Raw genomic sequence first — 10252 nt, 5'->3', positions numbered from 1 at the left:
AAACTTAAGTTGTGAAATGCCCCTTCAGTGTTGGGCTGTGATAAACATGGTAATTAACAGACAGATCATAGATGCAAAATTCATGGACATAATTACACATAATATTCTGGAATGCATTTTTCGTTATTGGTTAAATCTGAAAAAATTTTACAGCATGATCAGTTCATTTGATTTTACTAAACACACGGATGTGATGCAAATTATAGAAAATAAAATCAAAATATTCATTACATTTATAATGTCAATTTTTATCAAGAATTTATGTACACTTTATAAGGACAATTAATTGCAACTGGAGCATGATTTTTAAGCAAATAAAGCTTTTAAAGAAAATGTTTGTATTCTTTTCGATTATCTATTATGCTTGTTTCCAATTTTTTCTAGTGTAATTTAAATTAATAAATGTACAAGTTATTAATCTCCTTAGGTCAAGTACAAAGACTTCTAACTTATGAAGATGAGAAGTGCATTATTTCCTTTGAAATAAGTATGACCTCTCGGCACTACAGTCGTTAAATAGATTTAATAAGAACAACCATGAATAGTAGATTTGTAAAATATCGTTACACAGATTTCCAATTTTTTGAGGATGAAGTCCCTAACATGAACGTCAAATTGGAGCAAGGAAACAAAACAGCATTAACGGCATCCTGTTTTCATTTCTGAACATTTAAACACAAAAATTGCCAAGCTGCATTTTAGCTTCTGGACTTTATGCCTGACCTGATTTCAGAAAGCTAGACCGTATTCAGTTCCGGTATGTATATGTGTATATACACATGTTATATATGACATCGTGTGTGTGTGTGTGTGTGCATATAGAAAATATTCCGAATTAAAGCAAATTAACGTTTCCTAGATTTCCTGAAGCTGGTGGCCTGCTATTGACACTTAAAGACACAAGTTCCATGGGCAACGCTGCTTCTTCATCTGGAAGACCACTTGGCAGATGTGGTTTCAGTCAGGAATAGGAAGCCAGACCCAACTAGACAAAACTTTAAAAGGCTTTTTCCAGGCGCCCTAGCTACGCGTTTTTCGGTGCCCTCCACGTGTGCGCAGGCGTGAGCCCCTTCCCGCCAGCCACTCTCCTCACGGGGGTGAGGGGGCTGGGGGGGGGGGAGGGGAAGAGCCTCTCCTCAAGGGGCGACTCTCTCAGGCTAGCAGACAAACAGGAAGTGGAAGGGGGCGAAGGTTGGCGTCCAAAAGGCACCGCTTCATTCCAGGGGCTTGAGGAGGAAAAAGGCGGGGCGGGCGAGTAAGCTGCGTGGCAGGTGCAGCGTCGTCGCAGCCTCTGGGTTTCCGCCGTCGAAGCGCGGGTGCGCGCGCCTTGGTGGCCCGGGCCCGAGGCCAGCGGGAGGCCAGGAGTTTGGAAAGGCGGCCCCGGGAAGCCTCGGGGGCGCGGAGGCGGGGGCGCGCGCGCGGGTCTGGGCGCGCGCTCCGGCTCACTGGCGGCGCGCCGTAGGGGGTACGGGGGGCGGGGCGGGACGCGCCGGGCTTGGGCGGAGGAGCAGGCGTGCTGCGGCCCCGAGGGAGGGCACCGGGGTGGGGGGAGCATCGCCTGCCCGAAGTGAGCCCGTCTTAAGGCGACAGGCTCGCCGCAGCGTCCCTCTCAACGCCCAGCCTGGGAAGGCGACGACGCGCGCTCCACAGACGCCGTCCCGCGCCAGAGGCGCTCTCCCAACTCCCCGCGCGCAGCAGCCGGAGGACGCGGTAAGCGGCGGGCGCCGGCTGGGGACACGGGGATGGGGCGGGGGTGGGGGGGGTGGGGGACGGGAGGGCTCAGGGATGCGGAGTTGTTCGCTGCCCGAGGTGAGTAAGTGAGCACCCGCCCGCGAAGGCTGAGGCGGCCGGAGCCGGGGCTGTAGAGAGTTCAGTCTTGACACCCTTCGGGGGCGGTCCCCGGGCGGCGGGAGCCGGTCAAGGGGAGTCCGTCCGGACGCGGGACTTTGCACTTGACCGGTATGAGGAGGATGGGCTCCTTGCAGCCGCCGCCGCCGCCGCCCGGGACTGTCTCCAGCCCGCTGGGGTCCCGCTAAAGGTAAGCGAGGGATGCCTTGGGGAAGGGGCGGCCACACGCAGGACCTTTCTTTCGGGAACCGCAGTAGTGGGCAGAGACACCACGGTCGCGCGGGGCCCTGGGAAGGCGGACGGGTGTGCGGGGCCAGGTCGGAAGGTGAGGGCGCTGTAGGGGGGGGGGGGTAGGGAGGGGGGGCGGCGGGCTGAGGGCGCGGGGCAATTGCCTGCTACTGAGGAGCGGCCAGGCCTGGGGTGAGTGCTAGGGGTTTGCAGAGGGGCGGCGGGGGGAGGGGGGGAAGCATCGCTGAGCACTCGCTCGAGGATGCAGTGCGTCTGGGCTAAAGGACGCTCAGAGGTGTCTGGAGTCAGCAGCTGATCTGTGTGCTCCAAGGCATTCGGTTTGAGGGCTTATAAAGTTGGGTACCTGGAACATGCCATTCTGCGGCACTTAGTGACCTACTGGGTCGCTGCTGTACCTGTGTGGATACCAAGGTGTTCAGCATCTTTGAGAGTTCTGAAGGTCGTGGAGAGCTCAGGAAGGGAAGGAGGGACAAAGTCTCAGAAACTTACCAAAAGGTGGAGACTTAGAGTTGGGGGACGTTGTATTGCAAGGAAACCCAGGGTGAAGTTTCGTAATCCTGATCTTTATCTGTTAAACCACCACTATTGGGGAAACAGTGCCAGGAGTAGACACAGGCTACTGTTTTACATGGCTGCTGTCTTAAAAGACTCAAAGAAAAGCACTAAGTTTTTTGGTCATCTTAGGCTGTAAAGTTGTGCAACTGTTTGTTTGTTGGTTTGTTTGTTTGACTTAAAATTAATGCCAGGAATGTGTGGTGTTTTGGCTAGATGCCAAATATGCCCTTGTTTCTATCTATAAAGCCATGTTCCTGAAACATACAAATATCTTCTTCAATGTAGTGTTGTCTGGTACACTGCTACGGGAAGATTTCTAAACTGTGGGCAAGCAGTGTCTTGACATTTAGAACAACAGGTTAGCTTTTTTGGCCCACATATGACTGGCCTTTTTCTACTGTAGTGATCTGAACTCTTTGAGTCTAAGCTCTACATTTTTGGGTGTATACTGCTACTTAGAACACTTGTTATAATAAACGAATTCAGTAAATAGATTTTATGACAAGATTATCAGAGACCTCTTTTTTGATAAGAGTTGCTTGATAGTTAACTTTTCTAGAAACTTAGATTGGGATGTTTCAAGGTATCCCTGAGCAGCCCTGAGTTTTGCTATCATTGAAGAAGTGCTATAAAACCTACTGTCAGCCCTCAGACTTCTTCAAGATAAATTATGGGTCTGCATATCAAACAACACAAGTTTATTCTCAATTTCCAGAGAGCACCTGAAAAATGCCAAGGCAGATAAGCAGTGAATAATTTTGCCTGCTTATGTAATATACGTTACCTCAAAATATTAATAACGAGAACTTCAAAAAAGCTAGCCATTGAGCAATTTGTAAGTCTTAGTCTGTCTTCAGAAGTCATTTGGCTAGGCTATATTAGTGTGTGTTGTGTGGTGGCTGAGTATCTTTGTAAGTGTGAATCTGTAGAAGAGCTGACACTGCCATTTGTTGGGATATACAGAAACTATTTCTGCTTACAGTTCCTGCTCTCTGCCTGCTGGGTAGAAGCACTAGAATGCAGACAGAGGTACCATTCTTCTTTGTGTGCTTTGTCTGGGTTCCCTTTCTGTTATTAGTTATCACTTTCTACTGCTGTCAAGGAGGGAGAGGGTCCTGATGCTGAATTCCCCCCCCCCCCCCCCCCCGCCACCTCTCTCGGTCTCTCTATCTCTGTCTGTCCTTGTGAAAAGATATATCCATTGCTAAGTACAGAATCTGCAGATTCTGTGATAGCTAATCTTTGCCTATGTGCTCTTTGCTGTACTGTGGTTGAATATTGATATTCTCAGAAAAGTAGCCTGTACATGCAAAGTTTTAATGAGTTTATATACAGAATTTTTTTGTGTGTGTGTGTGAGAAACCTTTACAAGAGTATTTTCATTTTTAGACAGTTTGGCTGTTAAAAAAATTTATTGGCACTTTAAAAATTGTTACTTTTCTTATGTTGGCTTGGATTAATTTTCTTGAGGAGGGTGTTTTGTGTCTTTCTTTCTGCCATTGAAACTCATTAACCTGATGTAGTGTTAATAGCCCCCTATCCTGGAAGCTAAGCAAAAGTGTAATGTGATAATGCTGCTAACCATACTGGATGCTTGTTAAATTATTTAAATGTTACTTTGCATACTTACCTAAGGAGGAGCTACATAATCAAATCAGTTTGAAAAAGTCTATTAGTCTTTAAAATAGCAACATAGCAACATATGTTCCTAATCTGCAGTATTTCGAGACTATATCCTCTCCTTTATCAAGTATTTATTAACAGAGTACCAGTCTTTGTGCACTGAGATTATGCAGACAAGTCAAACTGAGGTAGTTTCTGGGTCTAAGAGGGAGATCTAGCCTTATGCAATCAAGGGCTATAGGAAAGTTGTTGTTGTTGTTATTCAGAAGTACAGTGTTTTGATATTTGAACAATAGATTAATATACTATAATATGTTTTGTACATCTGAGACAAAGTAGGAAACTAATATGAATAAAATGGAAGAGCACTGTCATTTAACTGCTGTGGTAGAAGTGTGATCAGAGTACTTGAGTACAGATTTGGGAATAGCTTGTTATGAAGTCAAGAAGATGTGAAAAGATTTCTGGAAGGTGACATGAAATCAAGGTTAACAGAAATAAGATCCCGGACTTTTGTTTGCCATGCGGAGGGTTATGGGTCTTTATGCAGATGTGTGATGTGGTAAAAGGTCAGCTTTCACAGCAGTCTAGAAGGAAGGATTTCAGAAATGTGAGACAGGAAACAGCTTTTTTATATTGGGATGGCCTTGGCAAGAGGACCTAATATATGTATTACTTTAGTTAAGAAAGAGTACCAAGGTACTTACGTGGTAGAGTCTAGAGGCACAGGTGATGGATGTTATGGTAGGATACAGAAGTTTGGGGTAAGAAAGTAAGATTTGAGGCATACAGAATCTGAAGTGATGTAGAAAGTCCACTAGAGATGTGCATTCAGTGAGTCACTTAAAGTTTTGAGAAGACGGGTCCTAGGTTAGATAGTAAGTAGGTAGATTAATGGATGGATACACAGATGACAGATGTAGCATAATTGTAAACATTGAACATTGATGGGTTCACCGGGAAAGATACCAAGAGGTGGAAGGGCAGTAGACAACTAGGGAGAGCCTAAAATTTGACAACTGGTTTGAGGAAATGGGAAGCAACAAAAAACAAGGAAGTGGAAAGCAAGAGGGTGGGACAGAATGAGGGGAAAAGAGAGAACTGCAAGAAGTAAGCCATCAGGAGGTAAAAGGAAGAGTGTAAGGCAGTCCTGCTCTTCCTTCACTCAAGTAGTTTTGTGTTCTGGAGCTTGCAGTTTAGTTCCTGTCCTTTAATATGCAAAACAGGGACCAAAGCACTAGCTCTATTAGGCTTCTGTGAGGTTCAAAAACTAGAAAGTTACCTGTTTGCTGCCAACAAGCAGGAGTTGTTTTAAAGAAAACGGACCTTGGATTTCTGATTAAAAGATCCATAGTGAGTTTTACTTTCCAAAGTGCCAGCTGGCAGGCTTATTTCAGAAACCTTTCTAAGGTGATCCAATTTGTAGTGTCTTACTTGAGAAACCAATGGATTAGCAGACATCGAAAAATGGGAAGGGAGCAGAGAAGCCAGCTCAGCTAGGTCCTAGAACAGGAGTAGGAATTGTTTCCAGAGTTCTGGGGGGAGGGGATGCTGCGTTTCCAGAACAGCCTCTGTTCCAGCTGAACTGTCCCTCAAACCAAGGTTCTTGGTATTCTAAGTATGCATTGGATGATCTCTCAAGATATTCATTGTTCATTTTAATAGAGCCTGGAAACAGAAAAACAAAAACAAAAACAAAAACAAAACAAAACCCAAGATAGATATCAAAACTTTACAGACTATAACGTATCAAATGGTTCAGAAGGCATTTCCCAGTCATCTAGGGCCTAAAACTCAACATTGTGAGCAAGTAATGATTAACCTGTTTTGCAGTGGAAGGATGGTCATGGAGTTTGGTCTCTATCTCCTCCTTTGAACTTTAGTCTTTTTTTTTTTCTATATGGATGAAGTAGTGATGTTTTATATACTTGGTAAGCTCTTAAAATTGAATTTGCATTGTGCATACATAAATATCTTGTTTTGTAACTAGTGAATATTTTGGGAGTAAAATGTTTACGTATATGAATTGTTTTGGCAACCTGCCAATACCTGAACGCAGTACATTTGTTTACACAGTAATTTGATGGCATAATAGTGATTAGTTTGTTATATGTAATTATATATAGCTCAAATTAGTAAATCTATTAGTGCAGTCTATCTATGGTTAATTCACTCTTTAAAAATAGCATTCTCAGTAGTGCATAGATTCAGGATACATAAGAATTTACTGAAAAATGAAATGTAATGTTTAACATTGTAAAAGTGAAATGGAATTTATTATGTAGATGGCTCCACTATTTCTCTTTGAGAGTCTCTAGCCACACTTTCTGCTATCAGTACCTCTCGTTGGTAGAGTTGGCTTCCTGTGATGTCTTTCTACTCTATTTACATGCTCCTATTACTAACAAACTGTAAAGAGCTGTGTAATCTAATTTTTTAAAGTTTTTTTTTCTATTCCATATTTGTGTAAAAACCCAGTTTTTCCTCACTAGATACTTATTATCTTTCTCAGAACTCCCAGAGATAGCAAGGGCAAGTTGAAGTTTGATTAGTGAGGGGTGTTATATGTGGACAGGCATTGCACATTGTATAGTAGCCTGAACAAAAATGCTACTTTTGAATTGATGGTATGTTATCTAAGATAGCCTGGGTCAGTTGCTGGTTTCAGGCTGGGAAGCTGCCTAAGTTTTAAAATATTTTAGTAGATGGAGAGACTGCAGAGTAGAAAGATTTTAGAGCTCTTCATTATGGCCTTAGATTGTTCATGTGAATTTCTAATGCTTAAAATATTTTCAAGATTCTAAGTCACGATTTGACTGTTACATTAAGCATACCGTGGAAACTATGGAATTAATATTTCTCCGAGTGAGAAAAATGTATTAGGTATATGCCCGAGTATTGAAAAAGTAAAATTAGCTGGATGGTGGTGGTGGTGGTGGTGGTGGTACAAGCCTTTAATCCTGGCACTCAGGGAGGCAGAGGAGAGTGGATCTCTGTAAGTTCGAGGCTAGCCTGGTCTACAGAATGAGCCCCATGATAGCCAAGGCTACACAGAAAAACACTGTAGAAAAGCTAAATAAATAAAGAAATATAAAAATAAAGAAAAAGTAAAATATTGTTTATAGATTTGCTACATTATCTGTAAAATTTCCTTTATGTTGCATAAATTGGATCATTTGGATATTAAAACTTCAAAAGACCCAAGCAAGAAGCATTTAACACTTGTAAAACTACATTTATGGGCTAGGAAAATAGTTCAGTAGGGTAACAGTTTCTTCCACAATCTACAAGCCTCAGCATATGAATTCAGATCATTAAAATGCACCTATAGCAAGACTGGGAATGTATCTGCAATCCAGCATTCCTATGGTGAAATAGGAAGTAGAGGCAAGAGAATCCCTGGGGATTCACAGCCTATCGACCCTGATGTACACAGCTACAAAAACAAACAAACAAACAAACAAACCCAACCAGGTAAATAAACAGCAACAACAAAAACAAAAACAAAAAACAAGGACAACAACAAACCACCATAGATAACATACCACCAATTCAAACCCAAGAGACCTTGTCTCAAACAAGGTAGAGAGTGAGGGTTGAAATCCAAAGTTTTCCTCTGACTTCCACATATGTGCCTAGACTACCAAGAACACAAGCGTACATACACTATACTACATCTATGCACAACACACAGATTTTTTAAAACAATAAAGCTGATATTTTGCTATATTAATTACATACCTTATTATGTTATATAAATTTTTTTTCAGTAAAAGAAAATGTAGCTAATGGTTTAAAAGGACCTCATATTTTAAATAAACTAAACTAAAGGACTTTACTATTCAAAACAACATCAAAGCCCATCCATGGGAAGAATCCTTCTCTGAGTAACCTGTTTTGCAAATTCAAAACTTTCGATTCTGCTTAAGCACACACACAACAACAAAAGCACATGGGCACACCTCTATAATTGAATGTAACTCAACCGTCAGATTTTCTTTTTTTTAAACAGGCTTTTTGTGTAGCGCAACTGGTCTCAGATTTGCAGTTCTCTGGCCCCAGCTTCCAGAGTACTGTGTGTCCCCATACTTAGCCCTATTATAAACTGCATTATTTCAAATAGTCTTACTCTTACCGTAGTCTAAGCATTATCGTAACAGCGTTGATAATGCAGAAGACTAGCAAGAGGAATATATTTATTTTTACATTTCTGGCAATAACATAAATGAGGATGTGCTCCGTCTTAGTATTCTGAAAGGCCTGCTCTACACTGCCGGGGGTTGTGTAACTTTCCCTAAGCAAAATGGCTTTCTGTAGCTTTATCCATTGTCCAGTTGGTGTTTCTACTGAGTGGGGCTTGGAGCAAACTAGTTAAACAGGTTTATCTGTTTATTTGACAGGGCTGGGGAAGCAGGGAACAGATAGGATCTTGTGGATAAAGGCAAGGCTGAAGCTGATTTAAGGACATTAGTGCTGATCACTTAACTGTTTTCTCCTGATGTGGAAAATATGTCACGGGGCATTTATAAGAATATTGTCTTAATCGAAGTATGATTAGTGTAAGGAAATAGACAGGAAATTAAAAAGCATAACAACAAAGTGAGGATGACACGGATGGAATCCTTATTGGAACAAGAAAACGTTCAAAGAAAAGCAGCCGTGCTTCAGTGTTAGCCTTAGTTATGCTTTCTGTCAGCTGGCCGGGTCACACCAAGAAACCAGAGTATTGATCTGGGGATGAATGCAATTAAAGCAAAGGCTTGCCTGTGGTATTGGCATCCTATGTAGGACCTGTCATCCTGGGTCTGAGCCATGCTAGGGATACTTATGGGTAGGATATAGTTACTTTCTCTGACTCTAGCTTTATCTGAGGAATGGTAATTATCTTTTAGAAAGTAATGAAATATCTTTTAGAAAGTAATGAAATATTATAGTCATACAGATTTATGTTTTGCTTTTAAAACATAGTCTCATATAGCTGAGGCTGGTTTAAACTCACTATGTAGCAGAGGATGACCTTGCAGTGGTACTGATCCTCTAGTTTCCACTTCCCAGAGAGCTAGAATTAAAGGAATGTGTATAACTATGCCAAACTAGCTTAGCTTAGCTTTGTTTTGCTTTCTTTCCTTCTTCCTTTTCTTCTTTCTTTCTCTTTCTGTAGTTTACAAAACTCTTAAATGTATGTTCTATCATTGTATTGACGTTCCTCAGGCTTCTGGTGAGGAGGTGATAGAATTTTACTATGTTCATGATACGAAGCTTCAGAGTTTTTAAATTACTTCTTGAAGTGACCAGTACAGTCATTGGGATTTCAAGCCTAAGACCTCAGTTTCTTGCTAGAGCTATGTGCTGGAACTTTATCAAACACTTTATTTCCTGAAATCCTTTCATATTCCTGTGGAAATGACATGATAAAGTCTCTTTCAGTCCCACTGTAGTGTCCATTCCCTTCTTTCTTGCTGAAGTCTCCTGTTCCTACTCTGTGAGTATTCTTCTTCATCTGCTTTTCTGGTTATTTCTCTTTGTCTTTTCTGGGCCTTCTTCAGAACTTAAAAAAAAAATAATTCTCAAACTTTTACTGTTTTTCTTCATATCTTTGGTGAGGGTTATTCATACTCAGATACTGGGTTTCTGTTTATAAATACACGATCTGGAGTTCCTGCTGCGGCATTTTTAAATCTGCTCTCTCAAAAGCTTAAGGGTCCAAACAGTTTACGTGGCTGGCATTACTGTCTGTCTCAGCCAAATGACATATTTTGAGGTTACCTCTTCGATTATCTTTCTTTTGTCTCTCACTTTAGTCTGGCTCACTCTTCTATCATCTCAATAAAGCCTTCTCTTCACATTGCTTGAGACTGTCCTTTATCTTGTGCTGCCTTTGTGTAAGTCTCCTCACTTGTCAACTGAAACACACTATTGCCTCTTTCACCTTCTCCTTGGATCCATTTCATCACTATCTGTTACTTGCTGTGTATCC

General features: G+C 42.0%; 1 protein-coding gene across 2 annotated transcripts in view; it reads left to right on the top strand.

Moving 5' to 3' along the window:
- Positions 1-1491: 1491 nt before the first annotated feature.
- UGT8 (UDP glycosyltransferase 8) overlaps positions 1492-10252 on the top strand; it is a 67660-nt gene continuing 58899 nt past the window's right edge. Inside the window, exon 1 of one of the 2 annotated variants that reach the window (XM_084757604.1) lies at positions 1492-1710. The gene's annotated coding sequence lies outside the window, so the exon portion shown is untranslated. Of the gene's footprint in view, positions 1711-1883; positions 2039-10252 lie in introns of those variants that run through there. The other variant, XM_084757605.1, reaches the window with a different exon arrangement.

The sequence above is a fragment of the Acomys minous genome (assembly GCF_964271855.1).
Source record: "Acomys minous genome assembly, chromosome: 14".
NCBI classification, from domain to species: domain Eukaryota; kingdom Metazoa; phylum Chordata; class Mammalia; order Rodentia; family Muridae; genus Acomys; species Acomys minous.
Note: the sequence above shows the minus strand (reverse complement) of the source record. Positions and strands in the feature narration are given on the sequence as shown.